The 21,479-nt window shown below is 39.7% G+C and overlaps 1 protein-coding gene across 3 annotated transcripts in view; it reads left to right on the forward strand.

The window, feature by feature from the left end:
- Positions 1 to 18,299: 18,299 nt before the first annotated feature.
- Positions 18,300 to 21,479, forward strand: part of FER (FER tyrosine kinase) — a 362,557-nt gene continuing 359,377 nt past the window's right edge. The window contains exon 1 of one of the 3 annotated variants that reach the window (XM_031448777.2): positions 18,300 to 18,759. The gene's annotated coding sequence lies outside the window, so the exon portion shown is untranslated. Of the gene's footprint in view, positions 18,760 to 19,832; positions 20,542 to 21,479 lie in introns of those variants that run through there. The other 2 variants (XM_031448782.2, XM_064482956.1) reach the window with 2 other exon arrangements.

Genomic DNA, 21,479 nt, shown 5'->3' on the forward strand with positions numbered 1-21,479 from the left:
GAGTTTAATAAGGAGTTTAAAACATGTAATTTAAAAAATTTTCTAGTATTCACTTGATATTAATTATTTCTAAAACAAACTATGAAAAGCAGAAAGCAAAGCATTTACTATTGATTTTCTAATAGCCATTTGGTAGACAGGTGTCAAGAAAAGAAAAATGATTAGCATTGTATTATATACTATATTATATAATTACATAAATTAATTGATTTTGTTCCCCAGGGGATATTTGGCAATGTGTGGAGGCATTTTTGCTTGCCACAGTGAAGTGTGGAGTGGTTCTAATGGCATCTAGTGGGTAAAGGCGATGCTGTTAAACATCCTACTATGCACAGAAAAGCCCTGCACCCCAACCCCCAACAGTTACCTGGCCCCAAGTGTCAATAACACTAAGGTTGAAAAACCCTGGAATAAACAAGAGAGAGAAGTTATCACATATTGTCAAGCAAAAAGGGAGACTGAAGTTGTGTGATTCCATTTTTGTTAAGAGAAAAAGTGTGTCTGTGTGTACACAAAATACACAAAAATGTTAACAGTGGTTGGCCCTGATTGATGGAATCATGGATGAATTTCATTTCCTTTTGCTTTGTTTTATTTTGCTTATCTGGAATTTATAATTTTTTCCTATTGATCTTTATATCACTTGAACAAGAAAAATGCGAAGTTTGGCTTCTACCAAAGAAAGAACATTGGCTTAGGCATCAGAAAGAACTGAGTTTGAGCACCGGGTGTCTTTCACAAAGAGTATGACCACTTTTACCCTTCTGAGATTGTTTTCTCATTGGTAAAATGGGGAATTAATACCTCACAGACTTGCTCCTTTCCTTCTGTTCACTTTAATACAACACGTACTCACACATGCAGGCACACACACACTGCAACTCAATAGAAAAAATGCTGAGGAAGAATTCATTTTACTGCTATCTTCAATATTTGAAGGAAAGTATATTTATTTAGAGGGTAAGAAGACTGATGAAGATGTGTGAAAATTCTGAAGGGAATTTCTACTCATTTACACCTATTTCACTTAAAACTTTGATTTAACAATGAATTCCTTTTCTTTCCCCATTCAAAACACATTCACTGAGTACCTATAATGTACCAGGCATTGTGCTAATGCTAAGCACAGGAAAAACAAATGGAAAGAAAAAAAGAAAAACAACAGACTCAGTCTCTACCAGTAAGGAAGTCTAATTAATGAGTGGAGAATAATACAAACAACTAGTCATAATACAATATGGTAAATACAATCATAGACGTATTCATGGGACAGGAAGGAAACAAAGAGGAGGAACAGTCAGCTGTACTAGCTACTATTACCAGTATCCTACAGTCCCATGCTTATCTTCTTGCCTAGAACTCTTTTTTAGTTCATAAATAAAACAGATTGATAAAGTAATTTTCTAATCATAAATAGGAAGGAAGAAAAAAAGCAATGGATATGGACGTATAGAAGTTGCCTAAAGTAGAATTATACTGCTGTGAGCAGCAATAAGTAAAGGAAATTAAAGAATAAGATATGGACATATCTAGTCAGGCAGTAAACGAGATGGGGAGTTGAGTTGGCCTACATCCTGTTACTATCTGAAGGGTCTGAAAGGCCTGCTGGCATCTGAGGTGGAGAAATAGATGAAAGGCTCCTGGGTGGGAAGAAAAGGAATCTGTGCACAGTAAACAATTTATATGTTGGATTGGGACACAATTCTTATAAATAAAAAGTGTGCCTGTATTCCATGATTGCAGTTATTTAAAATAATATTATTACTCTGTTGTGCTAGCAAACAGTGGGTTAAGGGCTAAACCTTTCCTGGAGTTAGGGAGATATTTGAGACACCAGGAATCAGTGTGCTAAATAAGAACACAACTGCTCCATAAAGTGCAACGCTTTGAATAGCTTTTAGATTAGAGAATCGAGGTGAAGAGTACACGCTTCCAAAGGAAGTCAACATCAACTGAAGAAAACAGTGAAGGGTGCAGCAGAGTAAAAGTCGTAATTAAATATGAATCCTTGGTTCGATAGAGAACTTTGCAAGCAAGTTAGTTGTTTATGTTTGATTTAGAAGGCAATGAGAAACCACAGATAGTATGATACTGTTTTCTTCAGGTTTTCAAAAATACCTGTTTTGGTCAAACAGGAGATAGAAAGAAATGGCATGGTGCTTATTATAAGGAAAAACTACTAGGACCAAAATCAGCTGCAAGCTTCATCGCCCTGTTATGGGGAGGTCAGGGAGACAAGGGGGTGGAGCGTGGGGAAAGATAACATACTGAGTAAAGTCCCACTACTGGGGCTGTGTAAATACTTTCAGCATGAGTCCTCACACTCGGCCTGGAACACTGGTAGAATCTGGCTGATCTCTCCTCATCTTTCAGGTCTCTTTGAAATAGTACTTCCTCAGGGAAGCCTTCCCTTTTCTCCTCTTACTCATCTTCACTGCCCCTCTATACGTTTCTCCCTGTTACAAGTTCTCAAAGGTATAACGAAAGCATATTTAAAGTCTATGTCTCTTCCATACTCGAACCAACCTCTCATCCTCAAATAAGCTTCAGAAGGGTGCAGACCCTGACAGTTTTCTTCACCGCAAAGCAGGCGTTCATCCCCAGCGCCTTGCAGTACTGACTGATACAGAGCATGTAATCAACAAACACTTATCGAATGAGTGAGATCAGCTTCTGTGTTAAGTGATAACAAGGCCAGGCTCATAGGAAGCACTCAAGACATAAATAGCTCTTACTGATCTTTACACTCCTTAGCTCATTTATGTCTCACAAAAACTCGGGAAATATTAAACCCAGTACTGGGGTCTCGAAAACTAAGGAAAGTTAAGCAAACCGCCCGAAGGCAGGCGACCCCAGAGCCACAGCGCCGGGCCCGGGACCGGCCCCGCGCACCTCCCTGGCCGTGTTCTTCTCGGTTACCCCCGGCGGCGGCCCGCAGGCTCGCCCTCCGCCGCCCGGTCTTCACCCGCTGGCCCGCGGCAGACGAGGCTCGTTTCCGTGGTTGGAAGGAGGCTGCGGGCGGGCGGGAGGCAGCGCCGAGGGCGGGACGGAGACGACCGAAGGCCAGCGCAGGCGGGCGCGGGAAACGCCCGAGACCGTGGTAGCCCAGCTGGCTGGAACCCCTCTCCTCCAAGGGAGCCACTCCGCCTGAGGACTCGGGGCTCACTCCCCAGAGTGCAAGACGCCCGGCCTCCGCCGAGACCTGGAGCGGGCAGCGGAGCCCGGACCACCGAGACTCGCCCCAGGACCCCGGCCCCACGCCTGCACCCCTACCAACCCCACCGCGGCCGCTCTAGGAAGCCGGAGGGGCCTCCTCTCTGTGGTTGAGACTGGGCCGCCCCCGCCGGGAGCCGCCCACCCTCGGGCGGGGCCTGGCCTGGGTCCTGGGCGAGGCGCCGGGCCCCGCGAGCAGGGGCAGGATTTGTGCGAGGGCGAGGAGAGGGGCAAGGTCAGGCCTGTGTTCCCCTCACGTGCGGTGGCTGGCTGGCTCTAGGAAATCTCTGCTTTGTAAAAATCTCCGAGAACAACCGTCGTCAGTTTTTGCCCACTAGTCCACCTTCCTTTGCTGCTTGGGGGAAAACAAAAAAACTCTAGCATTTCTTACTTTTTCTTTATTTCACATGCTTTCTTGTGTATTTCTTAATTATGTCTCCAATTCTTGCTATAGAAGCTTCGATATGGTGGAAACAGATGCAAGGCGCCCCTCACTGCGATTTCCTAATCATTGGGCAGAGTATGGGATCAGGACTTATTTTCCCCCCATAAAGAGCTAACAACTTAAAAAAAAAAGAAAGATAAAACATTTGCTCTGCTGTGTCCACTGTAGCCAACTCCGCTAATTCATAAATTTATAGGTACACAACGATCAAGGAGAAGGAAAAAAAAACCACTAGAAGGACAAACACTAAAGATGAGCGGTTCATAAAGCCAAAAGTACTGAAAGTGAGCACGACAGATCCCATTTGAAACTTGAGTTACTCACTGTGAGATAAATAAATGGAAATAGCAAGGGAAGGTGAACTGGGTGGTATGTGTTTCTAAATCTACAATTATCACCCCAAAAAACCTTTCATGATTAGGTTTATTGAGGTGACATGCAATAATTCTTAAATATTCTGCAATTAGAAGAGTTTCTACGTTATGAAGGCATTTTAGAGAATTATAGCAAGAAGGTGAGCATGACACCTTTCATATACTTATTCTTTATTCAAAAGGCTTTTGTTAGTAACCCAGGTCTTTAAAAAGAAGCCTAATTCCGCTTATTTTCATATGAGTACTCTAATGAATACCAATAATGAAGTCAAAAGTTTCTTTGTGTTTCTAGATACAGGTAGAAGCTTTCTTGATGGGTCAGCAAAGGGGTATGGATGATTTAACTAAACAGAAAAAAAAAAAAAGTTGATGCCCTTGACTAGTTAAGAATCCCAAGGAATTCAGTTTCAGTTGGAAAATCTTAGAGCTATTTCAGAATCCTTATTAGAGAGCTTATTATATTATCTGTTTTAAGAATCTGTCTTGGCAATCTTTTATTCTTAGTGGCTCCCTCTGATAACTTCCTCGTTTTATTGCTGTGTGCATAATGATGTTCTTTAGTATATCCAAGAGAGTTTTTGATGTTGGAATATGCAATGACTCAAGTTTCACTCTAGCAGCTTGAAAGAGTGATAATGAGGTGCTCTCTTTTTCACATTTATACTCCCCTTCCAGGCGTATAATTTCATTTAAAAGTTGATATTGTTCTTCTAGGTTTTCTATTCAATAATGAAATGTAAAACAGTGATTGTTCCCCTAAGAACAACTTAAAAGTTTTCTGAGAGCTATGGTAAGGACTTTACAGCAAACTCTAAAGGTATCACTTGGGAATTTAACACAATATGCTTCAAAGCCAGATAAAAAAGAAGGTTTTGAATTGAAGTGTGTGGATGAAAATCTATAATCTGACACTAAATCAGTCAAGATGTAGTGGGTGGCACATAGAATTGCAGGAAAAAAAGTGAAGATTCTGATTGCCCGGAGATTTTATGAGTAGGGCTCAACTCCAACTCAAAATTGTAGGAAGAATTACTTACACTACAAAGACAGAAGGAAAAAGGGTGTTCGAAGATGAGAAGCTCAAGCAAATAAAATACTAAAAATAACAGTAATAATAACTAACATTTTTAGAGCATTTATTAAATGCCAGGCACCAAGATAAACATTTTATATACACAATGCCTCTTAATCCCCCCAGCAGCCCTGTGAAGTTGGTGCTGTTATTATCCTCATCTGACAAATGAGAGAATTAAGATTTAGTTCAGTAATTTCCCCAAGGCCACAAAGCTGAGAAATTGTGGAGCTGGTTCTCAAACTTAGGTTTGCTGGACTTTTGGAGCTATAAAGAGATTTTTAATATCAGCTATGCTATTTTTCACTTTAAGAGATCTGATCTCCCCTGCCATTTGGTCATTTTGCTTGGATGTTGGTCATCCTTTATTTCCTCTCAAAATCACTCCTCTACTTCTGAGTCAATAGACCGACCTGGCAAAGCAGCGGAGGTAACAGTTAAGTGACTCTTGCATTAGATCACTTGGATTCAAATGATGATTTCAACATTAACAAGCTGTGAGACTGAAAATCATGTATTTACCTTCTCTTTGCTGCTGCTGCTTCTTGTTTCCTTTCAATCTGTAAATTGGGATAATATTAGTGCCTAGCCCACATGGTTTTTATAAGACTTAAATGAGACAGTGTGTGTAAAAGCACTTGGTACGTATCTGCGCATATAGTGAGTACTCAGTTTATATTATTTTTATTGGGACCCGATAGTGCTTATGGTAACATTTTCTAACAAGACCCTGTGAAGAATCAGAGTCCCTGCTGATAGGAGAAGGAAGTAAGACATTTACCTCCAGCCCCTTTGGATCTTATGAGTAGTTTACTCAGAGTTGGGGAAGAGAAGATGAAATAAAAGGTTATCTTTTGACTAAATGCAATCTCTACCTGCTATAGGAAAAACAATTTTGGGGTATTTTATAACATTGGTGATGGACTAAGTACTAAATAATTCTCTCTAAATTTGGACATTGATTAACATCATTAAATAGTAAAAACTCAGGTTTACTCTGCAAGGAAAGGATTTATAAAGAATGCCTTTTTCATGTCAGTCAAACGGTGCTTAAAGCAGGAGAAAATACGCTGGTAAAAGTGCTAAATTAGAAGGCTTTTTTTTCCTTTCTTCTTCAGCCTCTCTCTTTTTCTTTCTCTCTCAAGATGAGCTTTTTATTTGCTATGAAGTAAAGAGAATCTTTAATTTTAAATTATTAGCATGAATTTTACCATCCATCTTTCTATGATATAATGACAATTTTAGATGCAAATATAAGAGCATTTAACTTATATGTAGAATCATTAAAATTATGGAATTCATATTACATAGTTTGTAGGTGAATATGTATCTCATTCTTACCAGAACAATGCAAACTACACACTCAGTTTTTAAAATTTCACTTTTTGATGTGTGCACTTCCATTAACTTCTTTAGCTTTAGCTTACTAGTGAGTAAGAAAGGACAAAAAGGGGAAGTAACTACATGATGCCATATCTCTCCCTTTCCTTTTATGTCATTTTAGTGTAAGTAGTTGGCTAATACAGGAAGTAATACAAATAAGAAAGGGTATGAAAAGGTTTCTTGCATGTTTGTGTTTCTTAGAATGCCACTGCCTTCCTTCTGCATAGAAGCTAGTTCTGCTTTGAATGGAAAGCATAGCATCTCAGGATCGTCAGTGTCCCTGTTAACTCAGTCATAGATACAATGCCCTGACCTCATGCTCACTTTGAACTTGCTGCACTCTCACGAACTGTGCATCCACTGTGCATCTGCTGTATGCAGGAGGCATTGGAATACTAATGAAAAAAGAATGGCAAGAAACAGTGGACACGTGTATTGTGCATACCTTCTCTGCTTACATGTATGTTCCATTGTTCCTTTAGACTTCACTTACAAAACACAAGTTCAAAGATAAAAATTACTGAGAATTTCAAGATGGTGACAGGAGAGCATTAAACCAAGGATAGGGCCCTCTGAGTGGGGCGACCTGTAATTGCATTGTACCTGTGCCAGCACTATACCTGTGTTCACTTTGCTGAATGGACCCACCTTTCCTTTAATGTGTATGCATTGGGAAGCTCTGTATAAAGCAAACCTATTGTCTTAAAATCTTTGGAGAAACATCAATATCACATATTTTCCTGGACTCTTGGGATACTGCTGCATAGGATATTAATTTAGTAAGGGTGCCTCTTTTGGTCCTTAGCTCTAATCTAGACCTAGCAAAGGGAGCTGCATTTAAATTTAGCAGATCATGGCTTTTTGAAAAATGAGGTTAGACTAAAGGGCCTCCAGAATAGACAAAAGCTTCTGATTTTCAAAGAAAATAATAATACATAGTAATACATAATAATATTTGGCAAAAACTGGAAGTGAATAGAAGAAATGCTATTTCAGCAAAATAGATAAAATATGTAACAGAATTTTTCCAAATTTTTCCCTTTCTCTAACTATAGTTAGACAAATACATGTTCACAGAGCCGTACAAAACATTATATATAGCTGCAAAATATACTTCACCAGACCTGCCCTTGTTAGATATAGCCTCCTTAAGGCGAAGACACAATGTGAGCAATTTGGGATCTGTAAGAGGATGCCATTCATCCACAGTATTTATTATTTCAGTCAGAGTTTTATTTCATTCCAAAGTAACACACTGCAGTGTATCAAGTGTCTGGCAAGTGTCTACATACAGGTTTTTAGTTAAAAAGGGACCAGCATATAAGGGTCTATTTATTAGTGTATACTCCTTTACAGGAATGTAATAATGCCTGAGAAATGTTTATTCGTTCATCCACTAATGTTCCAGACATACGGATTCTAGCTCATCTGGTCTTTGAAGTTTTCACAAAGATGAGATTTGAGTTGAGCCTGAAAGAATGGAAAGCATTTCTTTAAAATTGGAGATTTATATGCTGCCTACATGCCCTTTGTCAGATGTGTGATTTGCAAATATTTTCTGTGGCTTGTCTTTTCATTCTCTTGCCTGTATCTTTCATAAATCAATTTTTTCCTAATTTTAATCAAGCCCAATTTACTAATTTTTTCCTTCTTTATATAATGCTTTTGGTGTTGTATGTAAGAACTCTTTCCTTAACTGAAAGTAATAAAGATTTCTCCTGTAATTTTTTCTAAAAGGTTTGTTGTTTTACATTTTATATTTAGGTCTATGATTCATTTTGAGTTAGTTTTTATATAAGGTGAGAGATATGGGTAAAAAACAAGCCACAGTAAATTTTTTCACGTCAATGTCCAGTTGTTCCAGCACTGTTTGTTGAAAAGACTACCTTTTCTCCATTAAATTTTCTTTGCACCTTTGCCAATAATCAATTGATCATATTTGCATGGGTATATTTCTGGACCGTTTATTCTATTCCATTGATCTGTATATCTATGTTTCACTGATACCTCACTCTCTTGATTACTATAGCTTTTTAGTAAGTCTTAAAATCAGGTCATAGGAGTCCTTCATCTTTGTTCTTTCTTTTCAAAACAACAACCAATTTTTAAAATGAGCAAAACTTTGAACAGATACTTGACCAAAGAAGATATGTGCCCACTCCTGGTCATATATCCAGAGGGAACTCTAATTCGAAAAGAAACATGCACCTCAATGTTCATAGCAGCACTATACACAGAGTGCTGTGAAAGGGGGTGGGGAAGGATAAACTTGGAATTTGAGATTTGCAAATATTAACTACTATTATATAAAATAGATAAAAGCCAGATTTCTTCTGTATAGCACAGGGAACTATGTTCAATATCTTGTAGTAACCTGTAATGAAAAAGAATATGAAATGAATGTATGTATATATATGTATGACTGAAACATTATGCTCTACACCAGAAATTGACACATTGTAACTGACTATACTTCAATTTAAAATAAATACGTAAAAGAAGATATGTGGATGGCAAATAAACACATGAAAATGCTCAACAGTATTAGTCCATAAGGAAATATAAATTAAAACCACAATAAGATACCTCTATATACCTACCAGAATGAGAAAACAAACCCACCAATCCACTTCCGCCTCCTCAGAAAAACACCTGACAATACCAAGTGTTAATGAGAATGAGGAAAAATTGGAACTGTTATGCATTACTGGTGGGAATGTAAAATGGTACAGCCATTTTGGGAAAAGTCCGGCAGTTTCCTAGAAATATGCACTTACCACAGGGCCTAGCAATCTCACTCTTAGTTATTTGCCCAAGTGAAATAAAAATTTGCATTCACACAGTAAAACCTGTATATGAATGTTTATAGTAACTTTATTCATAATTGCCCAAAACTGGAAAAAACCCAAATGTCCCTCAACTGGGAAATGGATAAACTATGAAACACTACACTACGATAAAATGGAAGAAATGGCTAATACGCACAGTAACAGATGAATCTCAAATGCATTCTTCTAAGTGAAGAAGGTAGACTCAAAAGGCTATATATTCCATGACTGCATTAATATGACATTTTGGAAAAGGCAAAACTATAGCGATGAAGAACAGATCAGGGGTTATGTGGAGGTAGGGTTGACTACAAAGGGGTAACATAAGGAGACTCTGCGTGTGCGCGCGCAGGAGCTGTTTGGAACTGTTCTGCATACTGACAGTGGTGGCGGTTCCATAGCTATGCAGTGGTCAAAACTCATAGAACGGAACACCAAATTTATATATACCATGTATATAAATTAATAATAATGAAATAATAATAAACGAGATGTGGAGGCAAAAAGCATTCCATTGTTGAAGGGGGATGGGGAGAGGTAACAGTGAGGTAGGAGAGAAGTCTGGATATTTAAAATGCTATAGATCAGTAAAGGTTGAAGTCAAGGTTAAGAAACTAGGTTTACCTCTAAACTAAAGCATTTGAATGTGGGAACATCAAAATTAAAATGACCGTTAGGTGGCTTACTCCACTGACAATGTGTACCTTAGAACCCTAGGGAAGCAGGCAAGGAAACTAATTAAGAACTGAAAAGGGCTCCCTTAAGGGTAAAAAAAAACATATCTGAATAAGAATTTATATATTGAAAATCCATTCATTTACACTACCTTAATTATCATAAGATCCAATGAGATTAGATTATCTTCAATTATTATATATAAAAATGGAGGCTCAGAATGTTTAAGGGATTTGCTTCAGTTCACAGTATACAGCTGTGAAGCTAAGACCTGAATCTTAGCTGTTTTATTCTTTACAGTCTCTTTATTTCCTCACTTTCTGTTCATTTCCTTCCTAGCATTTATCAAATCTATAGATGGTTTATCAATTTGTTTTCTGGCTTATGGTCTGTATCTCCTACCTGACTTCAGGTGAAAAGCCCTGTCCCTGCAATTTCCTGTAGTATCCTCAGAGCTTTTCAGTGTTGGTACATGGTGCTCAACAAATATTTATTGAATGAATAACCATCCAAGTTAGAAAGCAAGTTGTGTCTGGCATTATTCTTTTAAACATTTATGCTGTCTGTAGTGATAGGGACAGGTGTTCCTGTTCCTCATCCTGTTCTTTACCCAGTAGTTCTTAACCCTGGCTGTGCAGCAGATTCACCTAGAGATTTTATTTTATTTTATTTTTTTGATATTTATGTTTATCAAAGCAATGCAAGTGAGATGATAGCACACCGTTTGTAATATGAAGGAGCCTCCAGCCCTAAACACTGTTACTCTTCAGTTCCCATCCCCATAGCTGTACTCGATATTTCTCAACACTGATGTTTATCCTTCCTAGCATGAAGCATGCTTTCAACACCCAGTCTCGATTTTTCAGAATTGTGGGGCCAACTGGCATCCTTTAAAGTCCAAGCACCCCCATTCCTGGGCACTCAGATGTCTGCCTGCGATCCCTCAAAAGATAAAGTACATTCTTTACTAGGTGTGTTTCCCCTAACAAGCTAATAGCCCTAGGTAATGCCTAATCTTACAATAGCCCAGGCTGGTTTGTTTCAGCTCTGTCTCCATCTTATTAGAGTCATACATCCCACCACTCCTTCACAGACCCTAAACTTCTTAACTCACCAACAACCAGTCAGGGACTTGTGCACAAGCCTATCAGACACCTTGTGACCCCTTGATACCTGGTGTGACCCTCCCTTATAAAAGACCCCAACAACCAACCCTTGGCACTCACACAGGCACCTCTCATCTGTGTGGCCCACTGTTGTCTATGGCAATAAACTCCTTTACTATTCTCCTCCTTCATCTCTAGTAAATTCTTTTACTGCCTGCACAACACCCCCCAACCCCTGAACCCAATGAGAAGAATTAGCAATTATCTTCTTCCTACTATGGAAGAAGAAGATTTAGCTCTCTTGTACTCACTTATACTTCCACTCAAGAGTTTCCTGCACTCTATTCCTACAATACTGTAGGAATTACAATATTGTAATTTTTTTTGTTAAATCAACATTCAGTGCTTAGAGTAGGATGATTATGTAATTGTCTTTTCAGTCTGTGTCATATATAAACTGTGACTACATTTTAAATGTAAAATCTTTTTTTAAATAAAATTTTTCCCCCTGTGGCTAATAATTGCTTCATCTCTTAAATGCCTGCTCTTAAGTCATCTCCAAATTGTGTCATAATGCTAATACATCTCTCCAAGTAGTAAAATACATCAGGTAATTCACTGATGCTTTTTTTTTTCCCTTGGAGACATCAGTTCTGGAGACTTCCATTCTCCTGCCTCAGGGTGAACTGGCTGCTTTATAGGCCTCTCATACAGTTATTATCCTGGAAATTTCCTTCACCATCATTCTGGCTATTCCCTTTTCCCTTCTCCAATATTGATCCATGTCTTCATCTCTTTTTTTCAATGCCTCTTTTTGGTGAAAACACTTTCAAATACCTTACTAATAAAAGGTTCCATAGGAAGAAGACTTGCTGAGATCTTGCATGTCTGAGAATACCTTCATTCTGTTCTTAGACTTGTTTGATGATTGGGTTTATAGAAAATTCTAAGTTGTAAATAATCTCCCTTTGGAAACTAAAGTTATTGCTCTATTTTCTTCTAGTTTCCAATATCATTGTTGAAGAGTCGAATACCATTCTCTATTATCATGCCTGATCTGCTGTCTGCAATCTGTTTGTTATTCTACTTGAAGCATTTAGGGAATTTTCTTTATCTCTGTTGTTCTGATATTTTAGGATTAAGTGCCTTTCTGTGGGTCTTTTTCATTTATTTTTCCAGCACTCACTAGATCCATTTCAGTCTGGAAACATACTTCTTTCTGTTCTGGGAAATTGTCTTTCTCTGATGGTTCCACCCCCTCCTCCACCCTCCTCCTTTTCTCTTTTTGGAACTCCTATAGATTAGCTGTGCAATCTCCTGGATTGATGCTAAATTTCCTTTTCTCATACTTTTCAATTGGCATTTTGTTCCTCTTTGAGACTTCTCAACTTCACTTTATCTTCTACCATAAATTTAAAAATTTGCTATATTTTAATTTTCCCAAATCTCATTTTTTTCCTCTGAATATTTCTTTAAAAAATAGCATCCTGCTTTTATTCATGGAATTTCTTTCTTTAATGATGTTGCTCACAGTTCCAAAATTTTCTTCTGTTCTCTGCTTTGGTTTTGTTCAGCTCTGTCCCACGTCTCCCCATAATTTTTGTTTGTTTGTTTTGGTGTGTGATTTTCATAACTATGGGTTTCCTCAAAAGTGTGGTAGTCCCCTAATATCTCTTCATATTTAAGAGTGAGAGAAGCTACCTGCATGGCTGGAACTTGTGGATTGGTAGACTTCTTTTTGATGCGATTAGGCAAGGAAACACAATGCTGAAAGATTTTCCCCTCCCCTCCAGTGTCCTCTCCAGTATTTTTCCCTGAGCAAGTCAGTTTCCCTAGAAAGTGTTGACCTTAAAAAGAGCCAGCTATTTTACCAGCAAAATAAGTTTATTTGAAAATAGAGAATTTCAACTTAGGACAAGTAAACTATGGTGAATCACAGGTAAATCTGGAGAACAGAGGAGAGGGGCTTGCTTTTTTAGAGGAAAGGAGGAAACTGGGGAGAGCTTTCATCGGCCGCAGGTACTGGGCAGCTTGTTGCTGGGCCAGAGTGCTGAGGTCTATAGACTGAGGTGAGTTACCCGCGTGTGAACTCCCCCTTCAGAGCTTCCCAACCCCGCTTTAAACGAGGCTTCCTTTATTCTTCTTCGCAAACGGAATCCTCCAGTATCCTCTCTGAGGGATACAACTCTGGAAACCATCATTATAGGAGCTGAGTGGGAGAGGAAGTTTCTCTTACTCCCTTCACCCCAGTGGCAGTAAGACACCTCACCCCTATATTCAGGTATGTCAGTGTCTTCAGGACCAGAGCATGTCTAGTTCACTTTCACCAAGGAGTAAATTTTATCGTCTCTGGACTGAGTTAGGGTGGTGTATCATGTAACTGCTTGGTTGGGGAAGTGATCTGAGAGTCTCCCTACTCCTGTTATACACTGTCAACAAATTCTCTTGTTTTCAGCCTCTCTCTCACCTATGCCCTCAAAGATCCCTGGTGATCTGCATACGCATTTACATTATTCCAAGGAGCCTGGGGTAGGAACAGGGCTAAATGCCTGTGTTCCACCCACGTGTTGACTAGATTCATTGTTTTTTTTTTTTTTTTCCAAACACAGATTTTCTGAACTCTTTCCAGACAGAATCTTTCCAAGTCAGAATCACTGGGGGGTAAAGCTAGAAGTCTGTATTTTTGAAAAGATTCTCAGGTGATTCTGATGATGCTAGTGCATTAACCCACATTTAGAGATTACTCTGGCACTCTCCCATGGCACACATTTGACAGTTATCTTTGAAGGTCCAGTGACCCAGGAATAAGGGAATGAGGAAAAGGACAAGTAACTTCTAAGAAAATGATGACTTAAAAAGGGACAGGTCAGTGATCCAGGGGCATTCTGGAGAGGGCACGTCTTGACTGAGAATGTCGGCAGGAGTATTTCTCCATGGTGAGCAGAAGGTCAGGGAAGCAGGGGGACCAGCACCGGAGTGCTAGGGACACAGGCAGTCTCTTGCTGGGAGGGATGGTTGTGAGATGGTGTTAATGGATTTGACATCCAATTTGCAGGCAGATAGAAGTCCTCCTCCTCCAACTCTATTTCATCTTCCTTTCTTCCCTTCTTTCCCTCCTTTATTTTCATTATATAGATTTGTAAAATAAAGAAAGCCACATAGCCATCTTGAAAAATTGAGATTTAGAAAGCCAGAAAAAAAAAGTCCTAAAGAAAATTTCACACAAATGTGATCTCTAGTGACAGTATTCATTCAAGAGGACAATTTTCAAAATCAAAGAAATTTATATTCACTGAAGACAGACACTGAGGTATGTCCAGAATAGATAGGTATGATTTCCAGATTGTATGTCTTATCACTCTTACTATTTTGGGAGTGGTATGTGCAAGTGGTTCGGTATGAACTGTGGATTACAGAGAGCATAAAGCAAAGGAGCTGGTGGAAGGGAGGAAAAGAAGAGACACAAATTAAGGAAAAGAGGAAAGGATAGATATGGAGGCTGTTGAACTAAGATAGCACGTGGCCAATGTTTCTCTTGAAGCCTATTATGAGACAAAATTATACAGGTAAATGGGGGAGGAGGTTGGAGGATGGAAAGATAGGGTAAAATCATTTTTTTACTAATTGCTTAAAATTTGACATTCATGTTATTGTATTCATTTGTCCAGGTAAGTAATGTTATTGGAATAGTCAAAATTAGTATTTGGTAAAATAAAATATATACAGAAACTTATCTATAGGTAGGCAGTACTGTGGCATTTCTAAAGTCATGGTAGTACCTGGTACAGATCTAAATTTTAACAATAGAAAATGAATCTCTTAAGTCTTATGCTAACAACTTCAACTGAGATACACATCCCTTAGGCTCTTTGTGGGTGTCTAGAATTTTATGAAGCCCATGGATCATCTAGACAGGAAATTATTTTCCTTTATTCTTCCATCCTCTCTCTACATTTACAAGGTGTAAATTTACACAGCATATCTGAAATCAAGTGAAACAAAGTGTCTGCTAAATGTGTTGCAATGCAAAGTGATAGTTTTATCTGAGGGAACACTTTAAACTGGATTTGCTATAATTGTTTTTTTTAGTTTGGAAAATGCAGCATAGATTATTGCCATATTCATTTACTTCAAGTACATTCACTCAAATAGCATTTCTTAGCACAATGCTTGGCATATGGCAAGCAGTTTTTAAGTTTGAGTGAATAGGTGAGAACTGAGAGCACTGTTGAAGAACTGGAAAGATTCTGTTTTCAGAGATGGGAGTTCCTTAAGACTCAAACGCACTCACACAGACACACACACACATACAATGTACATCAAATAGTTCTATTTTCCACACCAGCCGTTTATTTAAACCTACTTTCTGCAAATCTGTAATAACAAATTCACCAACCACATCTTTCCAGATTTAGATTTTCTTTGTATAAAGGTAGAGAAGTCCTAGGGTTCTTGGAAAAAATATGCCAAGTTGAAGCAATCCCAAAAGCTGTATTTTGGCTTTGTCTAACCATTTAATGCATAAACATTGATTTCATTCATATTATCTTGACTTATACCACAACATTTAATAGTCACAGAAAATTAATTTCCTTTCTATTTTAAAAGGTTTATTCATATAGGTTTAGTTTGTTTAGTATAGTTAAAAGTCACTACGAAATATATAGCAAACATTAACTTTATTATAATTTCTGACTCTATTAAAATGTATTTGTAGTTCAGTGATAAGTTCTCACTTAATGTGTGGTAATTTTCAAGAACAAGTTAAAAACTAGACACTAATTTCTTTCCTTAACTTCATAGTCTCAATATTTTGGGCATGGGTATTTTTGGGGAAATACAAGTGAAAACAAAATCTCCTAACCCAGAAATTCTCTCCATAACATTTTTCTTATGATAAACATTAGACCAGAATGTGATGTAAATTACAGGCAATCAACAAAGAGATTGCAGACAGAAAGCAGTCTCACCTTTTTATTCAGCCAAGCAGATACAAGCCATTACATAAGTTTTCAAGATAAACGATTACTAGTCATTAAGGAATAGGCCTTGATAACACTGTACACATAACTCATGTTAAGTTTACTTGATAGTTGGAGTGACCATCAGCTTTAGCTAATTAACTTTATGCACAGAAAATACAAACTTCTCATCTTCATGACAGAAGGTAGTTTTACAACTTAGAGCAATTTGCCCACTGAAGTTAGGCATCTACTCTCCCATAGAAACTGGGAGAGAGGGGTTCTATCTCTCTCTTTCTTTTGTTTGAGGTACAGTTGACATACAATATTACATTAGTGTCAAGTGTACAACGTCATTCCATATTTGTATGTATTTCTAAGTGATCACCACAATAGGTCGTTAACATCTGTCATAATATATAGTTACAAATTTTTTTTCTTGTGATGAGAACTTAAGATCTACTTTCTTAGGACCTTTCAAATATATAATACAGTATTATTAACTACAGTCATCATGCTGTACATTATATTCCCATGACTTATTTAAATGGAAGTATGGAAGTTGTACCCTTTTACCACCTTCACCATTTTACCCACTCCCCACCCCCTGTCTGGCAACTTCCCATCTGTCCTATCTGTCCTTTGTATCTTTGAGCTTTTTTTTTTTTTAATTCCACATAAAAGGGAAATCATATGGTATTTGTCTTTCTCTGTCTGACTTATTTTACTTGGCATAATGCCCTCAAGTTCCATCCATGTTGTTGGAATGGCAAGATTTCATTCTTTTTTACAGTTGAATAATATTCCATCCTGTATACACATGTATACCACAACATCTTCTTTATCCATTCATGGCTGCTATGTCTCTTGATGTTTGCATTTCAAAGAGATAGAGCTGAGGTCCTTGAAAAAGATATTTTTGGGATGTAAAGCTAACAAAATACTAGCTGACGGAGACCTATCTAAGTCTCCAAATAACTTATACACATTTCAAAGCGATGAGAAAGTACTCAACAATTACAAGTTTTCTAAGGCAAATGCTCTAAGAAAGGAAAATCGCTTCCTCCATCTTCAACTGGGAGAATTCAACTTCTGATTTAAAATTTTTTTCTTTACATTTTGCTTCTAATTGGTTATGTGTAACCTTTGCAGTGTTACTTAACCTTTCTCATCTGTAAAATACAAGGTCTCTTAGGCTTAAAAGAAATCCAAATAAACAATCAAAACCCTCATAACACAATGAAAACAATTTTTTTTTGTCTTTACAGACTGTTTCTTTAAAGAAGGAGACAAGAAAAGTCTCACTTAAAATCTGTTTTTCTATGCGTAGGGCTGTTCACTATAGTAAAATAAGTAACTGTTTAGAAAATAAATTTGTTTATAAAAAATATTCATATTTCGTTGACTCCAGGTAATAAAAAAGTTTTGAATGGGGAAGGTGGAGATAGGGTTGACCTTAGAATTTACTTGTTCCAGCCTAAGAATGTGGTTCAACCAAGGCATTGAACGATAGAATGCCTTAAAAAGTCGGGTACAGAAAACACACCCCGAAATAGTGACTAATAACACCTATCATATTGTTACAGATCAGCTAGTTATCTTTGTTTTGCTCATATTACTCATTTTCCACCAAATTCTTTTGGTGAATGACGCTTCAGAAACAGCACTCACTGGAGGAGCAAACCAACTTCGGTTCTTCACATTCTAGACTCAGCAAGAGGTAAGGACTTACTACGGGGCATTACTCACAGAACCTGCCCTAGGCTTTTTCACAGCACCCATCACAACTTCAGCATTGGTTGTCTAGCCTTTTTTAAAAAAGGGGTCTCAGGCAATAATAAGAGGCAGTTCCCGCCTGTAAGGCAATCAGGGTCCAGTGGAGAAGCTGAAAACTATTCTAAAGGAATCAACGTTACAAAAGACGCAGGTAAGAAATACACGAAAAGTGACTGATTTTGAGGGTGAAAAGTTCGTATTTAGGGTCCGCGCTCCAAAGCAGCTTCCGTTCCCGGAGATTTCAGCTCCCGGGAACGCCCAGCACCCCGCGGGCACACTTAACATTTTAATCACGCCTCCGCCCCCACCCTCCGAATTCCTTTCCGGCTGCCGACCCGCTGGGTAGTCCCTTCCAGGCGGCCCCAGCTTATCACCCCCGGCCCGGCCACTTCCCGGCCGCGGCCAGGCGAGCCTCCCAAAGTTTCCTGTGACGCCGCCGTCCGCCTCCTGCCGCATCCTGCCCTCACTCCCACCCCGGCAGCCGTGGACGCCGGCGGGAGAAGAGCGAGTTACAGGGACGAGGAGAGCGGCGCCAGCAGGAGGACCTGGTGACCCCACCCGAACCAGGGAGCCGGCCCACAGGGCGGCGGCCACAGCTCCACTCCTCCCCTCGCCACGCCCGCAGCCCCGGGTCCCTGCATACCCACCCGGCCCGGAGCCCGAGTCCCACCCCTCCGGGTCCCGGGCCAATCGGCCGCGCCCCGCCTCCTGGGAGGTAGTGGAAGAGGGAGTTGGGGGTCGTGAGGCAGCGCCCGCCTTCGGCTGGTGCCCATTGGCTGAGACCTCGAGGGTGCCCGGAGACCGGAGTGCAGCCGGATTGGCCGCGGAGCTTCGTGACAGCGGCGCCCATTGGTTGTGGCGGCCCCCGTGACGCGGGGTGGCGACTGGCTCCCGGGTCTGAGGGGCTCCTGCTTGTCAGGTTCTAGGTAGGTGAGTTTCGGGCCGCCGGCGGCAGGCGCTGTTGCCCGGGGCAACACTGGGGGAGACGGGAAGCGGAGGGAAGGCCAGCGGAGGACGGGGGCAACACTCCCTGCCCGCAGTGGGGCGCCTGGGGCTCAGCCCTGCCTGTGGCGGCTGCGCCGAGGGCTCTTTCTCCGCCCTCAGCCACCTCCTCCCTCCCCTGGCTGCGGGGTCTCCGTCCGTCCTGCGCCCGTGGCGGCGCATTCCTGTTTGGGGCTTGGGCCGGGCTGCCCACCCGGCCCGGCGAGGCCCGCCTCTCCCACCTACCGGGGACGGTAGGTTGAGGGGGCGGGTGCCGGAGCGAGGGAGCGGAGGCGGGCGCGCTGGCCCCGCCCCGTAGCCGGGTCGGGGGCCTGCGGGGTGTGGGGCGGTGCTGCGAGGACTGGGCACCGCCCATCACGGCTGGACCCCCTTTTCTCCCGGGACTCCTCTTGGCGCGGCCCTCGGGCTGGGGCGGCCACCCCCAACTCCAACCCCTAGGTGTTCCCCCAACTCCTTCCTACTGATGGGGCCCTGCGGTCTCTCCACCGGCGCAGTCTGCCCCCAGCTCTTCTCCCTTGTCAACCCCACCACCCCCAACCCCTCTTACATCCCTGCTCCTGTCTTGGCCACGGGTGACCCTTAAGAGATAGATTAAGTGTGAAGCTAGCGCAGCTGGGGCAATTTCTGCTCTGTTCTGTCTTTGCCATTTAGGGTTGAGGAGGTGTTTGGAATCTCCTTCAGCATTAGCTTTCTAGAAAACGCTAATTGAGTTGGTGGTGGTAGGGCGGTAGTCGTGCACAGATTTACTGTGAAGTCGCTTTTTACTTTTTGTGCATTTGTGATTTTGACATATAGTGTTGTACCGTCCAAAATCTAGTAGTTTATTACGACTCGTAGACTTTCGTTTCCTTTTGTTTTATGGTTAAAAAGCCTTAATCTTTTTATTTCATAAGAAGCTGCTTATATTCATAGTGGTCTCAGTGTCATTTTGGCATAAAGTTCTCTAAAGGTGTAGTGCCATTTTTTTTCTATTTCTCCTAATATTTTAAGATAATAAATTTCTCAGTTGAAGTCTCCAATATAAAAGTGCAACAGAAAAATCATTAAGAGTAGACCAAAACTATGTTAGTGATTAAAGGCTAGGAAGGGCTTTTCAGCCTATGGCGTGGGAACAGGATTTTTTAAAAGTGTTGCAAAATATTATTTCACTGTGCAGTGTTGGAATCCTGGTGTATCTACCCGTATGGGCTTTAGGAAGATACATTTGTGAAGAGCCACCCATTTGTCAGTCAATGCAAAGGAAGGCTCATTGTATGTTTTGTGATCCGGAAAGCCTTATCTACTAGTTCTCTTGAGCCAAGGGACCTATTTTCAAAGGTACTGGGAATATACTGAGTACATAGGTATACTTGGAAACTTTTTCTCTAGTTTATTCCACTAAAGACTTTTAGTGAAGATGTGTTTCACTTCAGCACTGATGGTTGGCAGTATTAAATGTATGCCATGGAAATTGTTAATGCAGCTTCTACACTTATTTCAAAGGTTGATATCAGTAGTTGAAATAATTCAGGCTTTTGGTAGACAGATTCTTTTCATCTTCAACTCTTACGTGGCTATAACTCTGTTCTGCGAACCTTTCAAATTTGCCGTTTTTTTTCCTCCAGCATTTCACTATGATAAATTTCAAACAATGCAGAAAAGTTGAATTGTGCAGTGAATATTCACCACCTACACAGCAATAACATTTTCAAGACAGCTGTCATATGGTATGTACTAAGGAACAGAGGGACTGAAGTGATCGATTTTGAAAATCAGCATAAATACTTATCATACCAAAATTTTGTAAAGTGCCTATTTCCATTTATAGATGGGAACAGCAGTTATAAAAACTATAGTAATTGAATTTCGTGAGACTATTATAAAGCAGTTCTGTGAGTAGAAGTCATCTTTGTAAGTTAAGGCCCAGATGAGTAAACTGCATCTTTTGGTCTGCAGAAAAAAAAAAAAAAAAGGAAATCTATTGAACTTGTTATACAAATAAAAGTTTTGTTTTAAAATTGGACTCTTGTGTAAATAGATTATAGTTTTGTACTTGATTTTTAAATGAGCATCTTCTTTTGAAGACAGGTCCTAGGGACTATCAATTATGCATTGTTTTGGTAACATAATAAATTGGACCAATCTTATGTATGTTGTTTTGGCATAAGAATGTATTTTGTAATGGAAAAAGAAAGCTTACAAATGTGAACTTTTTTTAGTAGAACTATTTCATGGAAATTGAAGTAACCTAGAGAGATTTTAAGTTAATTTTGACAAAACTTAAAACTATCTTGGGTATTGTTTCATTGTTTCATTGTGTTGCTAAAGGAATATTTTAATACAGAACTTCAGTTTATAATAAAAGAATAAGAAATGGATTTAAATTCACAAATGTCTATATTATATTTATAATTTTTCCATACTTAGGAAGTTCCTGCACTCTTCTTTAAGTATGTGAATCCTGCTTTTCAGTTTTAGTATACCCTAAATCTGTTTTTCATACTTAACCTCATTTAATAACTAATTTCTTAAATACTATAATTGAGCTATGTCTCAGAATTTATAGACCTTTGGATTGCCTCGTTATTGTTTTTCCATATCTCATTTGACTTTGGCATGCTTATATATGGTTAATTTATCATACAATTGAGAGATAAAAGGGAAC

This window comes from Camelus dromedarius, chromosome 3 (genome assembly GCF_036321535.1).
Source record: "Camelus dromedarius isolate mCamDro1 chromosome 3, mCamDro1.pat, whole genome shotgun sequence".
NCBI lineage: Eukaryota > Metazoa > Chordata > Mammalia > Artiodactyla > Camelidae > Camelus > Camelus dromedarius.